Source organism: Battus philenor, unplaced genomic scaffold (genome assembly GCF_028537555.1).
Source record: "Battus philenor isolate CCGP_79_NKW_IND1 unplaced genomic scaffold, ilBatPhil1.0.hap1 SCAF_3, whole genome shotgun sequence".
NCBI lineage: Eukaryota > Metazoa > Arthropoda > Insecta > Lepidoptera > Papilionidae > Battus > Battus philenor.
Genome location: NW_027181693.1, coordinates 14,316,292 through 14,335,729, shown reverse-complemented (window position 1 = coordinate 14,335,729; position 19,438 = coordinate 14,316,292). Strand labels below are relative to the sequence as shown.

At 33.3% G+C, this 19,438-nt stretch overlaps 1 long non-coding RNA gene across 1 annotated transcript in view; it reads left to right on the top strand.

The window, feature by feature from the left end:
- Positions 1-19,438, top strand: part of LOC137927140 (uncharacterized) — an 84,332-nt gene that overhangs the window by 27,894 nt on the left and 37,000 nt on the right. The window contains exon 2 of the long non-coding RNA XR_011107747.1: positions 15,737-15,812. This is a non-coding gene — a long non-coding RNA (uncharacterized lncRNA). The remainder of the gene's footprint in view (positions 1-15,736; positions 15,813-19,438) is intronic.

The window sequence follows — 19,438 nt, the reverse complement described above, 5'->3', positions numbered from 1 at the left end:
GCTTTTCTCTGAAGGTTAATGCATTTTAAATTAAATTTAAACGTGACAGTGTTAAGCTAAAACATTCTTAACTGATTTATAACGTTAAATTACGACCTTTATCATCATTATAAACAGTGGAAAATGTTATTTATTCAACTTAAACAACATTATAAAATGTCTTTTTTTAAAAAAAAGAACATACGCTTTATTTTTTACGCTTTATTATATTAAAGTTACATTATCGCATGATTTTGTTAATTATAGAACAATTTAAAGTTAATCTTTTGTAAATATTAGTTACTAGCTGTGCCCGCAACTTCGTCCGCGAAGAATTTCCCAATAAAAATATTTAGTTTATTTAATTTTTTTTTAACAAATTTTTTGAAACAAATTAGTCTCATTTACTTCTTATTACACCAGCTACTTGCCAGTGTAAAACCTGTCAATCGGCCCACACATTAAATAGGTTAGCCGGAACAAACAGACAGACAAATATTTAAACAAAATGGAATTTTTGCGTTTGTACCGTATATATATATATATATATATATATATATATATATATACATATATACATATATTTATATATATATATAGACATATATTTTTATATATATACACATATATATATATATTCATAAGCATGTAGAAAGAAGCGGTTATTTTAATGTTACAAACACGCGCTCCAGTTTTATTCCTTTCAATAGATTTAATCTTTATTTAATTGATTATCAACATGTAATCAATATTTACAATTTGTTATAGTTAGTTACAATTAGGTCGCCCGGAGAGCAATGAAGCTATATTTCGCTGATAGATCGAATCAGAAGTAAGGAGATCCGCAGAAGAACCAAGGATACTGACGTAGCTCGAAGAATTGCTCGTCTGAAATGGCAGCGGGTTCTTCCCAAAGGCTTTCGCTATATATGGGCAACGCAAGACCTGTCATCTCTCTGAACTTTGAGGGAGGCTTAGGCCTTGCAGTGGGCGTATTTATAATTAACGTACAAAGTGTAAATTATATAAGTTTGTATCCCGGTAGTCGAACCCGCGACTTATGATCGTAAGTCTCTGTTGCTGGGCTATCACAGCTACCTTCCCCGTGCCTTAACGAAAACTAAATATGAAAAAGTACTCGATTTAGTCTAGCTGTTCTCCAATTTTATGTATATCAACACATTTGACAATTCATTTTTTATTTATATAGATAGTCCAGTAATTTTCAGCCAGAATTGTTTGGCGGCAAAGTCATAGTCTAGTCAAAATATTATTTTCGTATTTTAAAAAAGGTTAATAGCTTTTTTTAAAGCAAGTTCGGGTAATCAATCTCGCTCATTACATCTAAGATGTCACAGTAAACATAAAATTGCTTTTCACTTTATTCCTCTCCGAGCGTTTTACGACGCCCGTTATGTTAGACGTAAGCAAAGTTCTTTAATAGTAATTGGTATTCTTTATTGCTGGCATAAAGTTGAAAAATTGAACCGTTCTTATTTTTATGAGAATTCGAAAGAAATTTTTACGCGTAATATTAAGTTCGCCAAATTTATGTATTACTTTCAATATTAAATTATGAATTATTTATGATTTGATTTTTCAAGGTATGTTTTATTTAAGTTAACATGTATTTAAGGTGAGTATTCTATATATAGTACAGAGGTGGTCAAACTGCGGCTTGCAATCCACATGCGACTTTTTAATCGATTATTTTTTGGCTCCGATCGATTGTCGAATTATTTAAATTTTTAAATTTATATAAGCTATGTCAGTTCCTGGAAAATCGAAAAAAAAATTATGGGTGAGAATAATAATTATTATTATTTCACCACTAAATTAATTAATTAACCATTACCTTAAGCATTATTAGGAGTGCTGTCATATACGTGTGCCATTATATCTAACTTCAATATACTTATTTTCTACTTTTGTTTAAATATTTTCAATAAATGTAGTATTCCGTAAAAAAAAAAACATTCTTTAGGGTGTTTTAAATGCGTATTCAATTGCGACTCGCAAAAAATTACAAATTTGGAAAAATGGCTCGCTCTGTCAAAGAGTTTGGCCAAGCTATAGCAACGTTGTATTTTATATATCAATCTACTCATATATATTTTTGTTTATTACATAATATAAATAAGTACGAAAAGGACTAATATATAGCTACTTCCGCTATGTAGCACTAGTCGTGCAATAAAGTGCACCGCCCGCTAGCCCGCTGATGAATGCGCATGAGGCAAACAATGCGAAACATAACTACCTCAGTTAAATTACTCCACACGTGTTTCACCCCTCCACGGGTCATCCTCAGAAGTAATGTTACACCGATTACTACCAAACGCCAAATGAGTTATTTAATATAAATAAATTAATAACTATATACAAGTATTAATTCGCTTTACAATTATATATTATTTTTACTTTTAACTAATATGAGAAGTTGTTTTGTAATAAAATCTTTATTCAAAGAGTTCATCCCAGATAAATTTTCGATATTTATAGATGACTATGATGGAAAACAATTATTAATCTACAATGATTATTAACAATTATTCGTTAATTACGAAAGATACGTCTTATTTTTGTTAAAAAATAAAACATGATAATGTCAATTAATTAACACGAATAAACAATAATGTTTTGCTTAAACAAGAGCGTGAAATAAAAAGTTTTTAGTTCATCGACGCGTAATAGTTGAACATAATTAAATCCAGTAATCGCACTTGGATAATTGGTAATTGTTGTGTTATTTTTAAGCTCATGCTTTTTTAAAGTAATTATTTTTTTTATCTGGGCAACGGCCTCATTAGTGCGGTCATAGCCGCATGCAGTTTGTTATATTTTTAAATACAGATTTGTGTGCGTATATTTTATGTTAACATTTTATAGTTTTCTGTTGGATTTTTTGAACTTTTCTTACAAGGAAAGATTCATGGAAAGCGCAGTGTTGGTAGAAGCATAATATATTGGTTATAATAGAATTAAACTAACACCAGTGGTTTGGAAAGAGCAATCGATCGATCTTGAGTCGCTATGTCAAAGATTAAGATTGGGCTAATGGTCGCCAACTTTCGTAAGAAGATGGCACTTTAGGACAAAGTAGTTGTAATTTTTATTTTTTGATTGTTATTTTAAAATAAGCAAATAAACATTTGTTATAAAAACTTGCCATATTTAATTATTTTTATTCGAATTTTAAGTTTAAAATTTTAATTCAATTTTGTTTTATTTTTATTAAATATGTTTTGTTGTGTAAATTGAACCTTAATAGAGTTTGTACCTTGTCGACGGCGTCTAAACACTTGTAGTGTGTACACGCCGTATAGCAAAAGAGTTATATTACCAGTAGAGCAAGCAATACCCGATATTTACTATCGTAAAAATAAGAAATATATTAAGTAAATTTTGTTTGTCTATTGGAATACGCCAGCCCAAAAACTTGCGGCAGTACAAAGTCTTCTTACCATATTATCCTTACTTTATTAATTATTACTGAAATCATTGACTTTTACATCGGGTATATCATACATCAAATAATTTTAAACCACATTTTATGTATTTTTTATTATTTACTTAAATACATTTTTGACTACGAAAGTGGCGGATGTAGACGCGTTATATATTACATATCTTGTATGTTAATTACTTTATTTCATTATTTATGATCGACAAGTATTCTTTGTAACGTCCCGTTTTTACTGAGTTTTCTCAAATTTTGATAATTCAAATTCGTACGAAAGACATATGATAAGATATTAAGCTTAATTGTGGCAATTAACGTTGTCCTTGTAAAACGTACTTACGTGTTAGTATTACCTGTTTTATTGTCTTGTGATACAAAGTGTTGGATCGCACGCGATCTCAGCACGGTGTATGCGCACATACTCGCTCCTCTGGGAGTAGTGAGGTAAAGCTTAGAGATTTTTTTCATTCTACCCATTTATCAGCGTTAATATGTAATTTGATCCCAGCATGGCGTCTTTAACTACGGTTTTTCCTCTCATGCATTACAAATTTTGTTGATGTTACGAAATTATTAGCGTAGCAGTGTAAGTGAGAGGCAGATCTTCTTACACCGATATAAAAGTGTACTGGCTGGACATTTACCAATCTGCACTGTTAACGGCCCGTGTATTTTATGAGGAGGTTTATGTTCTAACCGTGAGAACATTACTAAAGCTGTTCTTTCGATTTTACGTTTACTTTTTTCTAAGTATTAGTGCTCTGTCGGTTGAATCAAATAAGTAAATATAATGATACATCGACAGCTACGGAATTCCCTGTGTATTATGATTAAAATATATACAAATTTGATCGGAGTACCGACTTCGATTTGCAGTTAAGGCGACAATCCTTACATAAATATCTGCTATTTTGTGAAGTATCGTTATTTCTACATTTTTTATTAAATGTATTAGTAAGTAAACTATGGTTGTTTGGTATTGAGTCAAACAAGCTTCTCGCCTCAATTGAATGATAGATTAATTTTCTCTGTTCTGAGGTGGCAAGGTACAGAGGTTGTCCTAGCCTACAACCTCTTTTAAAGTAGCGAAGCTCAAAGGCTCCCGGAGCACCTCAGAGCATCAGTGACCTTCTGAAGAGTGACTAGGCTCAAGAACCCTTAAAAGAGGACCTTAACGTGAGCTGTCACTCGTTAATAACACCCGCTTAGCATTCCGACACAATGGCGCCCGATAGGGATAAACCTCGTCTTAGTCAGTTGCTATTCCCTGCATAATACCACTACTATAACTTCGGAAAGCATTTGCGCTGGGAGAAGTGACAGATGAAACTTCAACAACGCTTCTATTTGGTATGATAGGGTTGGCTTCCCCCGTGATATACGATCTGACCTCGTTTTCGACGAGAGCGGTGGTTGGTTATCGAATGGCGTGGAATTGGTCTAACTCCGGACGGCTAACGTCAAGGGCTAACTTGCTAAGCAGTAGTTTTTATTGCCTAGGCAAATGCAGTTTACTCATGCTCTTCATTTATATCTTCACCAATTTTAGGTGGCAGAGTGCGGAATAACTCGCTTAGTAATCTCGGGTCAGGTCTTTACGGTATACTGTAAGGATCTGACTGTCAAGCCTGATGCCGGGTATAGGTGAAACAATTACCATACTTCTCAAACTATTTATAAAAATTTATTGTATTAGAAAAATTTTTTTTAATTCAAAACAGTACTACTCTAGCGAATGTATAATTTTGTGAACAATTGAATGAGAAGAAAAAAATAGAGTTGGCTTTAATTTATTCAAGTATAAATTGCAAGTCGTGGAACCCCAACTCCTGTACAAACTTCAAAGACTCGCTGACGACTTTCACACAAATTCTCTCCTTTGGAATGTAATTGTTCTTTGTCAAGAAACGGAATATACGTAAGAATTTTCAAACTTTCCACCAAAGACTGGATTCTATATACAAAAGTTAAAAACATGATGAATAAAAATTTTAAAACGTAAATCGAGTTTATTCCAGTTCAGACGAATCTATTGTTATCTCTTGGTCGTTAGGATACATCGATTGTAATTGGGGACGGTCGTAAAGTTTCTTTGTATTTGAAACTATCCTGATTTTTGGTCCGGAGTTTGAATTTGTATTACTGAATTGTTCCGTAAAGACCAATACTGCCATATACCACAAGTAACAGAGCTATTACACCATTTCTATAATCAAAAATAATGTTTAAATTAAAACTGGATTATGTTTCTCTTTTTAAAAGTTCCTAAGGCGGTTTAAGCGACGATCCTGTCATTGTTGATAACAAAATTTTCATCTACCCTACAATTACACATTTTATTAATATAAAAGAGTATAAGATAGAAAACGATAAAACAGATGCATTCACCCTTTTAAAACTTACATCTATTACGAATCACCCGGTATAAAGTGATCACTCTGACATATATACTTCTAGTCTTAGTTATATATATACTTCTGATAGATAGTAAGCAATCGTTAATTTTAATTTGTAGTGATTGTAATTTTGAAAAGATTTTTCTTACCATATTGGCAATACGTACTTTTTTTTGAAACCACTGTTGGATAGAGCGTACCATAAATTATTGACAGTATATGAGCAGAGTCGGGCTTCACCTTCACAATTTCGAGTTCCATAGAACCAACGTGAGAAATTTTCATTGTCGAATTGTTCCTTAATAAACATACATTATTAATAGATTAAAATACGTGATGGCTGTCCTTACTCTAATTGAGATTCGCATGTGTGTCGGAAAATGCTTTATTAAACCAATTTATTTTTAAAAACAATATCAGCAGGAAAAATTTAATATAAAATTCGGGAAACCACTCCGTTCGCCATTTACGTAAATAGCTGCTACTTACGCAACCGTTTTGATATTTTGGTAACTCGCAACGTTTTATGGTTTCTATGCCTCAAAATAGTAACGCGATATAGATTTTTTATTTAACATTTTTAGCTCTGTCGATGCTATTTTCGTACGTCTGACTGGAGTGAATAAATTCGATTGATGTTCGACGCCAAGCCTTTCCGTCTTTTTATAGCTTCACGGATCTGAATCCCATGAGCTATAAAGCTGTACAAATCTGAGTCTGGGGCGTTGTGATAATAGAGATTATAATGTCTGAGGATGCAATAGAAATGCACCGTAGAGAAAATTAATATGCAGACGTCGCGTCTCAACGACTTAAGCATAAATATTATGCACGGGATACGTTATAAAAACACTTTACATGATCGTTTAATCAAGTACGTAATTAATTAACGGTAGTGCAGGTAAGTAAAGATATTTTGTTTTAACGTAAACGATTGCCTTTTCCCTAACAACACAGATAAGATAAAATTCATTTATTCAACATTGGAACCCAACGGAACTGTTATTGTTCGTCAATTTATTACGTTTCTTTTTAAATCTATTTATATTTTAACTCTTCTGCTTCGCGAGGTGTTATAGTTATGGAGAAGAATCAGGAAGAAACTCCACAATGATACATCTTTTAATAAAGTTTAAAACGGTTTTGTACATATACACTCTGTCAGATATAGCCTAAGTGAAAATAAAATGATCAAGCAACAATTGCCAAGAGTTTTAGTCATTTAAATATGCGTTTATTAAATAATAAGTCTTTTCCGTTAATTTACTTTAAATATGCGTTTCGAATTTAGTAAATGATAGTCCAGTAATGTTTTGCGCAGTTTTATTTTTTTATTAATTTTATTAAAGACTGTGGACGTCCGCTATTTTTTAGATTTATTGCATTTATTGTAAACGTACAAAATATAATAATAAATTTCTATCCACATAGTTTTTAGATAATTATGAAAAGTTAAATAAATCGTGTGTCGTGTAATATTGTTTATTTCCTTAACTATTTAAGGATGTAGGTATAATAAAGTACTTATTTCTAATGCTACAAATATATTTTTGTTGACCGTAATGCGTGAAACTTTGTTGACTCATTTGCATGGTTTTATTATAGTGTAGTTTCTGGTCGGCTCTTCTCAACAGATCAGCGTTCTGAGCTGGTGGTAGCTTACTACAGATGCCTGTGAGTACATGTTAATGCCCACTTGAATAAAGATATTTTGATTTTTTTCCAAAAAAAATGTTTCAAAACATGTAATACATGATATAAAAAATTACAAACAGTGATAACTGACTAACAAGGAAGGTAAAAGGAATTCAAGATTCATAAAAATATCAAAGAAACTGGTAAAAAATCTAACAACATTGTTAAAAGTTTTAACGATAGTTCAACTTAGTATTGATTTGTAGTAACTACTACAGTTAATCGTGAGGTTTTCTCCGATGCTTCTATCACAGCGCAATTTCAACTTTGTAGCTATATATTTTAAGTTGAAAAATACCATAATATTGTACCTAAAGTTCATACTAATTTTAAACTCTCACGTTTTTGTTCTGTTTCCCTTTTTATTTCTTTTCATCTCTTCTTTGTGACGTACACGTGTGATCATGATAAATATAAAGTTAATAATTTAATTTAATTATCTTTATTGCACACGTAACCAAAGCAACAAGTAGATTTGTAATGGAATGGGCAACGGACAATTATCACTGATGGTAATTAAAAATTATTATTTAATTTAAAATAGATGAAGGACATACAGAGGATAGTCGACGTGTACATACAAACATACATACTTCTTTGAATTCATATTTATTCATATATAAATACTAAAATAAATCAAACATATTAGCTTAGATAAGTCCGCAGTTGCCTGTGCAAATAGTGAACTAAAAAACTTCAAATTTATCTGACAGTAATGGTTTGAAAATTTTTTTGCACTATGATTTATTTAAAGAGCGGTATCCACCCAATCGAATCACGGTTTAATAGCGCGTCTCTATCCCGATAATACCGCGACGAATTAATCTCGCGATATCCCTTCTCCCTAAATATAACAGACGCCGGCAAATTTGGCAGCGGCGTCGGCCGCTTGCCGCGCTCGTCGGATCACAGCGGCGTCGCGGATTTTATAAAGCTCGCCATAAACACGCCGGATCCGTACAATTGCGCAAACGGCGTGTAAACAACTAACACTACCCGGCGTTTTGTTTTATTATGCTACGCTTTAAACATCCTCGTTCCGATTTACGCGCGTACGAACGTGTCCACGCTTACACGTGTTGTCCGACTTATTTTATACATTCAAACCTGTTTTTATTTATTGTATAAAAACCGGATAGAAGAAAACGCATATAAATTCACAAAACTTTAATAGTTATAAAATATTTTTTGTGCGGTGAATAAGGACCTTGCTGATTTGCAAAAAAAATCACCCAAAAAAAGGACACACAAAAATTGGTTTGAGTGTATTAAAAAAATGTTGGAGAGCGGATGGACTGTATAAACAGATTAAACAAATGAAAATGATAGTCATTTAATATTAATTTTACAAAACTAGGTTTTAGTAGACAGACAGAACAAAACGTATGAGCAAAACTGTATCGCGATGCATACCGTCAATTTAAAAAGTATAAAAAATTTATAAGGAAGTTGCAAATGCACTGCACCAGTCAGTAATTAACATGTGTTGAGGCGCGGAATACGCCACTGATCATAAGGTGCCAGGATTATCGTTTTTGTTTCTGTTACTTTCTGTAAATGTATTTATAAAAATAATCAGAAATCCGATAAGTAATGATCGCTTGCGTACTTCTATTTGATAGAAACTGCAATCAAATCATTTTCCTTTACATTGACAAGCTTCAACTTAAATCTACGTCATTTCTAAGCGCGTCCAGGTCATAGAGGAGCTTATTATTAACTCAGTCGGTTTTCTTTTTGTCATCAGTTCTAAAAATGTCCTAAATTTAATAGTTATTGTTATATTAATGGGACTGGAAAGTAATGCCGTTTCTGTCGATATATTTTACCGAAAAACCGATAGATTTTTATACCTCCAGCATTGATAATTTGTATACTACATGGAAAAAGGTTGTTGATAACGCAGGTGAGTATATCGTTGTTGTTTGTTATCGTGTGAATTTGACTTAAGAAAGCGATATTCCTTTCCGGTCTCCCTAATACTTTGTATTAGTATTAGTTAATGTATAGTTAATATATAGTTTTGTGTACCAACAAGATTCTTGTAGTCAAAGAAATACGTCTTGCAATGGACTATTGTCAAATTATAGCGATATCAGACAGTATAAGTAATCAAGATGCAAATTACATACTTTACTCAAGACAGAATTTTCGAAAGCGTAGATAGAATTATTAATTGTGCTCACTTTTTAAGTTTAAATAACACGTAGGTAAAATCTATTGGCTCTTTAACGATGCGAGAAAGCAATGAAAAAACCTAGTACAGGGTTCTGTGTAAATAAAAAATGTCATGTGCTACAATTTAAAAAGGTATGTTAAATTTAACATGAAGTATCACATAGAATCACCAATTTAAGTTGGAAGAATAAAAATAACCAGCCGACACAGCAGAAGTTATCCTGTCTTATTTTTGAATCATCAACGTCATGTAAGTCGCCCACTACAAGGCGTTTGAAGATCGCCACCTTGACCGGTCTAGCGCTGCACGTATTCAGCGACTTTCCACGATCTTGACTACGTCATCGGTCTACCTATAAGGGGCCTACCCACGCCTCGATTAGCTAAGATTAATCAATTCGAATCTCAAAGTGAACTGTCAAAGATTATCTAATTTTTATTTCCCCAAGAACTTCTCTGTAAAGTATTGTATAATTAACTAAAAAAAGAAAAATGGAATCATGTAACAATGTCAATACAGTTTGCACCTATGCATTGACTTATTGCGATATCTCTAAGGCACCATAAGGCTTCCTCTTCTTCTTTTCAGCCAATAGACGCCCACTGCAAGGCTCCAAACCTCTCCCATAGACTAAGTAAGAAAAGGACCAATATTTAGCCACTTCCGCACATGCAGTAGTCGTCGTGCAACAAAGTGCACCGCCCGCCAGCCCGCTGATAAATGCGTATGCGGCAAACAATGTGAATTATAATTACACTACTGTCTTCTGTCTTCGACCCGCGAGCCCTGAGTTCGACGAAGTTGTAAGAGCCTCACAAGGCTAACAACATGTACAACAACCGGAATACAGAGAATGTGAATTACACAACTGCCACCGTTAAATCACTCAACACGTGTTTCACCCCTCCACGGGGCATCTTCAGGAGTTATGTTACACCGATTAGTGCCAAACACAGAGACTCTGGCGGGCGGTGCACTTTGTTGCACGACTGCCACTGCATGTGCGGAAGTGGTAAATATTGGTCCTTTTCTTATTTAGGATGGACTTCTGCTAGGTAACGCCTGATTTCATTAAAAATCTCTCATAGATCGCTACGATGACTGATATAATAGACCGGTAGATGAGGCGTGGGTATGTCCACCATTTGTTGGACCGACGACCTGGTTAATGTTCACCAAGGGACCATAAAGCTTGGTCAATTTTAATGAAAAATTTGGTAAGAATATTAGTTCCGTGGAGTACAGATCAGCTGAGAGAGGAGTCATGAAATTCCACACAAGAAGGGATTTAAAAGGTATTCATTAAGTTCGCGAAAGGGGTCAGTTAGTATATATATACGTACGTAGATTTTAGTTTTATTTGTCGCAAATATCGTCTTATGTATACCGAAGCGTGTTGGTAGAATTGGCTGCATATAAATCGGGCTCCTTAATATCCGCGCATAAATAGGCCGGTACTCGTTTTGTCAATAGCGATACGGCGATTGGGTTATCTTTGTACGCACTCTATACATTAAACATTACGCGATACCTTTTGTTTCCGATATGTGCCCTGTCTGGCGCTTTCGTTGGTGATTTCAGTATTGCCATCTCTCTACACAATTTACCAAATAAAAAAAATATATATTGTCGCTTACATTTAGATTGTTTAGTATTTTATTGATAAATTAAATTGAACTATGTACAATAAAGTTTTAAATAAAATAATATTAATCCTATTAAATAAAGACTTTAGACGAAGACATCTTAATTAGAACTTTGTGTTTTTTTTTTCAATGTCAAGGACATATGCCTCCTCTCCGATGTGGTGCTAGTCGAATGTAGGTTGATTTTTTGTTTTTAGATCACTACTGTTGCATGTCAGTATAAAACTTTGTGTATTGTTTTTGTGAAAAATTGCCAGTTTATCGGTGTTCTATAGAGTGTTTTGGAGAGTTTGCAGCGGAATTACAACAAATCATTTTCCAAAAAAAAAATGGTTTATTTTTGGATGTTTTTTAATATTACCTATATATTATCAGTTAATTTTACATAAGTAGCTACATCTTATCATACATATATTATATAATCATTTTGTTTTCATTTCAGTCGACACCCCTCTAATAAAATACAAACCTTTTCGAAGTAATGCTAAGGTCGTCTCCTAGAAATTCCGGAACGCCATTTTGCATTTTTATTATTATGATTCTATGTTATGTTTATATACTATGGTTGTCTTGAAGAAATCGGCTCGTGCGGTAAGACCGCCTATTGTACTTTCGTTACTTCTATGCAATAATATATATATTTTCTAGCGTATGATAGTGTAGATATACATTGTAGTAATAAATAAATTATCAGATTAAATGAATTACTTTCGAAAATAAGTATTATATTTTTCCCCATCTTTACTTTTGTGTTTATAACTGGCAACACTTGCTATTCAACATTTAGATCCTGTTCGTGATTATGCACGGTATTGTCTCTACCAGATTATTTCGGTGCGTCCTTGGCATGGGCTCATCGTTCGGTTTATTAATGTGCGTTTAAGATTCAAAAGTATTTTTTGGTTGCGATTCCATTTACTATGACTATATTTATAAAATTCTACATTTTTATGAAGGAAAGAGAAAAGATTCTTAAGAACTGTGGTAACACCAGGAGAAGGGTTTTTTTTACTATATTCTCGTCGACAATTATTTTCATCTGACTTATATTTCATCTGACAAGGAACCTATCAATGTCAGATCACTTTTTTCCGTCTGTATGACGTCAAATTAGATGCCGGAAAAGAACTTTTCAAAGTTTTAACAACTTTATGACCAGTTGCTTTTGTCGTATGGTTATTAGTTTTAATAGGACGATAAAGATGATGATATATTGTATTAATACAGAGAATTTAAATACAGAGAAAAACGAAATAGTTATTCAAGCTAAATATCGTTGTTATTATAAATGACTAAAGCATGCAAAGTAATAAACATATGATCGAATGATAAATAAATTACGTCCTATATTTGTATGCATACGTCGTCGCTAGACGGGTAATGTTAAACTAAAAGAAAAGTATCTGTATAGAACGGCAACGGACAAACAATGAAATATTTACTACGTTTGCGAGCTAAGTGTAATTAGAAACATTACCACTAATACAAGTAATAACTAAACATTTTTGTTACCAAAAGTCTTACGGGTTCCATATTGGGTAGTTTGGAATCGTTGGTATATTTTTAAACGGTTTTATTTAGTTCGACCCGTACGGAATTTGTTTGTTTGGATCAAAATTAGAAATTGAAATTTAAGCACCTTCCCGTTGTCAGATTAATCTGAAATTTGGTACATACATTTAATTTAGATGACAATACAATATAATAAAATCAATAACATTATAAATTTAAGATGGTCGCCGATACAAAATGGCGAATTTCATATTTTTCCTTAACTCCCTCAATATGGGTATCAAATGAAAGGGCTACACTAGTAAAACACGATGAATATGTCAAAATTTAAAATTCAAGATGGACGCCTTTCCAATATGGCGGACTAGGTACATATTTTTCCACAACCACCATAACAATAACATATGGTTATCAAAAAAACCGTTTAAGTTAAAAGTTTTTTAAATGTATTTATGATATAATTTAACTAAAACTTTAATAGATAAACCCTAAAATTCATGCGTTCATTTTTATTCTGAAGTTATTTTTCTTTATCTTTTTAAAATGTGACATAGGCGGGAAAAAAAACTGAAAACTGATACTTTTATTTTCTAGTCTACCGGTGAAAATCGCTCCACTATTTACATTAAAAAGACTGAAGTTTAGTATATAGCTATATTTTATAAAGACAGTTAAAGTTATTGTAATTCGAAAGAATAAATAATGTGAAAAGAAATATATATAAAATTGATTTTTGATATATTTATATTTTATTTACGGCGATATAATATGTTATTATAAATATTTACATTAAAAAGAATTTTAAGAATTTTTTATTAGTATAATGGTTGTCTAAATCAAATTTAAAATAAGTCAAAATGACTTCCTTGGGCGGTCTAGTATTAACCCAACCCTGGTCATATCTTATCGGAGGGAGAAATTCGAACCCGTGCCTCCCCTCTCCCCTAAAGAAGAGTCTAAATAATTTCAAAATTCAGAACAGAATGTAGTTAAAATATATATTTTTTGGTTCAAAATAATTATAAATATATATAAAATAACATTAGATCTCCTCGCTTTTTGGCCTGCAAAGTTATTAATCACATTTTCAAAATCAATAGTGTCGACTAGTTCATGTTCTATTGAAATTATTGCAAGATTATTTAATCTATTTATCATTAAATAATCTTGCAATAATGTAATAATTTATTATTTTGTCATTTAGGGCCCTTTTAAAAAACACTTTGTGTGTTTTGCGATGAAAGGCTTAAACACTGTGTATATTATAATTTGTAACCGTTTATTTTTTTTTAATGTTCATATTATTTAACAACTTTTTTAGCACAAAAATAGTAAAATTTGATATTCTTTTTATGTTATTTATTTTAATTTGTGGTTTTCATTTATCTTTTAACATTTTATTATTCATCATTCAAAAAAAATCAACTTTGGTGCCCCCCCCTACTTGTGGTGCCTGGTGCGGCCGCCCCGCTCGCCTCCCCCTAGCTACGTATCTCTCGATTAAGGACCACTGGCAGTCCCTCTCACTGTATCATTATGGCCAGCCCGTACGGTGGTATTTGTTGTTCAAGCTACTCCTCGTGGTAACGTAACTACGGTTTGATACCGCGTCAATTCATTGCCCGCCTCAAATTCTCTCAAGCTAGCGGGAGCTTACACTATAGTAGTAGTATAGTAGTAGGGGAACGAAATTCTCCGGACGTCACTAGGCGCGTTCCTGCGCTGACGGCGTCCGTAAATTTCCGAACGGGATTTGTAAATATTATTAAGTCCTATCCTATTTAAACTTAAAACGTCTCTTTTATAAGAGATTTACTTAGGACTTCAAGGCAATGAAATTACTATGCTATCACTATTACTTATACATACGATTTTATGTGCCAAGGTTGGGTTCGTGTAAAGGCGTTCAGAATTTATTCCTCATAATGTAGACAATAACGACGTTGTTATACATTCTGCATGGAATTTGCGTTTTAAAAACAACTTGATTCTATACTTCTGTTTATTTATCTGTTTACTAATTGTGAAAAAGTTTTTTTTTTTATTTCTATGATAGAAAATTCTTGAACAATTCTTAGATTTATTTGAACGCAGCTATCTCGCTTACGTAAAGTATAAATTATTATATGTCTGTATTTCATTAGGCTAGTTATAAACGTTTTAATGATTACAACATATAGTACAACATACACGAGGAAAACCTACTCTATCAATAACGAATAATAAAATTATGATTGGAATAATACGTCCCCGTTGTGAATAGATCACATAAGCAATACGGTTAATTATGTTATAATATCCGAGTCGAACGCGGGCCTTGCGGACGACATTTCTGTATGCGGAGCACATGAATAATTCACTGTAAGTAGGTGCGTTTACACACGCGTCACAGACGGCAAATGGCTGCGTGTACTTGAGATGATATGTGTATTGCTCGTGGAACTTCATGTCGTCGCGCCACAAGACGGGGAACTTAATAACTACAGATATTAGTAAAAAGATGCTGTTCAGGAATCCTTAGACTCTGTGTTTGGCACTAATCGGTGTAACATAACTCCTGAAGATGCCCCGTGGAGGGGCGAAACACGTGTTGAGTGATTTGGCGGTGGCGGTTGTGTGATTCGCATTGTTTGCCGCATACGCATTTATCAGCGGGCTGGCGGGCGGTGCATTTTATTGCACGACTACCACTGCATGTGCGGAAGTGGCTAAATATTGGTCCTTTTCTTAAGAAATAAATCACCCTAAAATACGTAACATCGCTGTAGGCAAAGTAAATTTGTAGGCTTTTACAATAACTGTGTTATTCTTTTTCTAATATAAACTAATTAATAAATACTCATATTGTAATTTTTTTGTTTAACAGGCTTTCCAAGAGGCGAGTTGGTGGTCAAAGACGGACTAGTAAGTGAAAAAAAATCTGTCAGCATCTGGCTTGCGAGGTAGTATTACAGTTTCCTCCTCAGCTGATTTACAGCTTAGTACTGTACATTATTTATTTCATTAAAAGCCGCAAAGTTCGATAAGTTGGAAACTCCGTGATTTGACTGTTCGTATGAGTCCATTAGACCTTAGTTTGGGCAGCTGAGCCAATAAGATAACAGCTCAGACGCCTTTCTCTAAAACTGATGTTCAGTACATAAGCGTCTATTCAAAAATGAGACTTCTCGAGTTTTTCGACGTGTTAAATATTAAAAGAATACAACTTTCTATTATAATGACATTTTATTTATCGTAACTTCTCATACGACGATGCAAACGACACGAAATATTATTTATATTTAAGATTACTTCTAAGCTTTTCAAAGTGACATTAAATTCGTATAGTGTGGCCAGACGTTACGTCGCCCATTTTTAAGACAAGAGCTTTCAAACCGCTCGCGCCGTAAAAGCTAAGATGACAGGGCCTACATCATAACAGACGCACGAAGAGCACTCTACCGCATTACACCAGACATTCACGCCCCGCTGTTTATTAATTTGATATATCCTAAAATGAAGTTTTAATATATTTTTAATTCGCAAATTTAACAACAGTTTGTAGTTATTACTTGTAAAGGAACTGTTAACAACCATTTAAATTACGTGGTTAAGAAAAGGTACTCTTGCAAGTGAATGTGACAGAAATGTAAGGTAATCAAAAAGTAGTATTGGGGATATACCCACTACTACTTTTTCCATGATAACCTATTATATAGGGAACTTATTCGACGAATACACGAATTACCAATTAAAAACGACTTGATTTAGAAATCAAAAGGCAGAGATGCATATCTCTCAAGATAAACAATTTACTTTTTTTACATGTTCCGCAATAATACACAGAATAAACATCAAAAACTATAACGAATGAATATTTACGTAATTTTTACTTTAAAGTTATTTTAAGCGCAATAGTGCAGCGATGGTCGCTATATTTCGTATGTAAATCGCATTCAAGGATTGTAAAACATCCGTTCCACTACATTTGCTCCAGCTAAACAATTGTATAGACGAGTAGTATTGATCCGTGCTCGCATTGCGTTAAAAATAACTCGTTCGCTGTCCACCTCCGCTCTAATTCTGAGATCTAATGAAGTGTATGTTTATGAGCTGCCATGAAACATTAAATTGTAATTATTCACTTTTTTATCAACATGATATATGTTCTCTTTACTACACAAGACTTATCTCAAACGAATGGTATGAATAGTAATACATTAAGGATTCTTGTATGGAGCATTCAGAAATAGAATGTTAACATTTCTGGTTTTATAATACTAAAGTAAGAAAAGGACCAATATCTGGCCACTTCCGCACATGCAGGGGTAGTCATGCAACAAAATGCACCGCCCGCCAGCCCGCTGATAAGTGCGTATGCGGCAAACAATGCGAATCACACAACCGCCACCGCCAAATTACTCAACACGTGTTTCACCCCTCCACGGGGCATCTTCAGGAGTTATGTTACACCGATTAGTGCCAAACACGGAGTTGACTCTGGAAGTGGCTAGATATTGGTCCTTTTCTTACTTAGGATGGACTTCCGAGAGGTAACGCCTGATTCCATTAAATATTATAATACTAAAGTGTTATACAAATTGACCAAGCGGACATCGAGACCGGAGCGTCTCTTTAAGGTGCAAATAATCTGAAGGCAGACACAAATCTCCCTTTAGACAAAAAGAAGATACCATGTTCGTTCTTCTGCAAAGAAATAGCAGTTTTTCTTATTATCTCTGTTCTGATAAACAGTCAGATTGTGTGAAGTGACAAATGTAAAGAGGAGTTGTAAGAGATAATTAAAAATTTTAGGTCGATATAATTTATTAGGGGGGCCGGAAAGTGATGTCGTTTCTGTCGACATATTTTACAAAAAAACGGATTGATTTTTACCGCTTCGGCGAAAAAAGGCTTTTGATAACGAAGGTGAATATATTGTTGATTAGAAATAAAAACTTGTCAAAAACGTAATCGTGTGAATATAACTTAAGTAAGCGACATAACATTCGGATCCCCCTAATAAATGGTTTCCGAAATAATAAATATCGCAATAGATAAAAAACGTTTTCAAAGTTCGTATAAACATGTTTTAAAATAAATTCTTATGTCTATCTATCCCTGCAGACTTTGTACTGCTAAAAGTTATTGACATGTCGCATTCCAATGGACAAAAATTAAATTTTACTTAAAGTGATCACTTATTACAGGATTTTTTACAGGTGTAAAAAAAGTTTTGCTATTTAACGAGTTATATACTGTGATTTACCTATAAGCAATAAGGATGTATATAATTTTCTAATGAACTATCTATTTTCACAAACGTATGTCGATAGCAGTTGGCCTAACTCTTTGATCTCCATAAGCCCGCCGGCGCTGGAGCTATGTTGTCGATAATAGCGAACCCAGTCGCTGTAATTTGCTCAGTGTTTCCCTGAACAGATTGCTTGCGACCTCTTTAGTTCAATTACACGCCTTATCGACCTTTTGCTCTAATTTAAGTTAGTTTTACGCGCTATTGACGTCCTTCGAAATGTAGGTAACCGTTGTGTTTGTTGTTTAAATATTTGCGTAAAACCTGTGTTTTTCTGTGTATGGATTATACCATATAGACATGCTTTTATGGACACAAAAGTATGTGACTGAAGGGACTTTTGAATAAGACTATAGGATTTTTTTTAACCACTATCATGGGAAGTACTGGTTGTTTTACTATTCAGTATGTTATCACGTCTTTTTATTTTTTTTCTTTCCTTTTTTTGCCGTCACATTTTCAGTCATACGTTTCTCTATTTTTATTTACAATATTTCACGTTTCTCTGGTTTATTAGTGTTCTTCTATACATTACTTTTCTTGCTTCTACTTCACTCCTATAATACCAGAGTAGGTTTCTTATTATATCACAGTACAATTTAATTCAGAATATAGATTGATAGGTGTAAAAGGTTTAAAATTAAATTTATCACTATGAAATTTATGACTTTAATTTATTTTTTCTATTAAAATGCGGCAGGCTAATAATTTCTGGTGATACAAAGTCTGTAGGGACAAATAGTAAACCATAACAATATTAATATATAGTTATTCGAATTATAACAGAATTTGTTGTGGACTCGATCAGGCCGTTGGAACCATTTTTAGGTTATTTTTTAAGTTGAAGGCTATCATTATACATACACAAGTGATCGCTATGAACTATCCTAAGTAAAAATTTAAATTAATTAACACGAACTGCACGGGTACCCCTCGATACTGCGAGTAATCACGTCCCGAGGGGGCCTCATCAGCGACTGCTGAAAATTACCACCCCTGATTGGTTCGTTACTTGACCCTAACTCACGCGAACGCGTTATTAAAAAGAATCTGTACTATTTGCACAAAATCGTTATTCCTCGACAGACTAAACCATCATATGTTGTAGCTTATCGTTATCCAATAGAAAATAAGCAAATATAACGTATTTCATTACTTAGGTATTGTAGCATACAAAATCATTTCTATTACGAACTCTACGGTACAAAATATCTTTTGTTTCACTACATTCTAACATGCCTTGTCATAGTTTTTATTGCCACAGTATAAAAGGGC